Genomic DNA, 1,078 nt, shown 5'->3' with positions numbered 1-1,078 from the left:
CACCACGGGCAACTGAGTGGTCGACGGCTTCACTTAATGACCGGAAGCAGCGGCATTTGTGTAGTGTTGTCAATGGTAACCGTCAAGCAGTACTGCATGAAATAACAGCAGAAATCAATGTGGGAGGTACGACGAACTATCCGTTAACAGTGTGGCGAAATTTGTCGTTAATGGGCTACGGTTGCAGACAGCCGACGCGACTCCCTTTGCTAACAGCACACTGTCTCCAGCGTCTCTCCTGGACCCGTGATAATTTCGATTGGACCCTAGACGACTGGAAAACCGTGGTCACATGAGTCCGGATTTCGGTTGGTTAGAGCTGATGGTAGGGTTCGAGTGTGGCGCAGGTCCCAAGAAGCCATGGACCCAGTGTGTCAACAAGGCACCGTGCAGGTTGGTGGCGGCTCCCTAATGGTGTGGGCTGTCTTTACATGGAATGGACTGGGACCTCTAGGCAAACTGAACCGATCACTGATTGGAAATGGTTATGTCAGCTACTTGCAGGCCATTTACGGCCGTTCATGGACTTCAGGTTTCCAAGTAACGATGGATTTTTTACAGATGACAGTGCGTCATGTCACCAGGCCACAATTGTTCGCGATTAATGTGAAGAATGTTCTGGAAAATTCGAGAGAATCATTTGGCCATCCATCGAACATTTGTAGAACATAATCGAGAGGTCAGTTCACGCACAGAATCGTGCACCGGCAACATTTTCGCTGTTATGGACGGCTATAGAGACAGCATGGTTCAATATTTCTGCAGTGGGCTTCCAGCAACTCGTTCAATCTATGCCACGTCGGGTTGCTGCACTACGCCGACACGACATTAGGAGGTATGCCAGTACTTTTCTCAACTTGGTGTACATAGGGGTGCCGGGATGCTAAATGCTTTTGACGAGCCAGTGTACACAGTGGGTGGTGCTCACCTGGTTGTAGCGGGCGGGCTCCCCTATGAGGAGGCACTGCGTCTCGTCGGCGCCGCTGGGGCAGTCCCTGTGTCCGTCGCAGCGCCGCTCCATCGGCACGCAGCGCTCCTCGCAGCTCAGTTCGTCGTAACTGCAGCCTGCAACCACCGC

This window comes from Schistocerca piceifrons, chromosome 2, assembly GCF_021461385.2.
Source record: "Schistocerca piceifrons isolate TAMUIC-IGC-003096 chromosome 2, iqSchPice1.1, whole genome shotgun sequence".
NCBI lineage: Eukaryota > Metazoa > Arthropoda > Insecta > Orthoptera > Acrididae > Schistocerca > Schistocerca piceifrons.
This window is presented reverse-complemented; position numbering follows the sequence as displayed.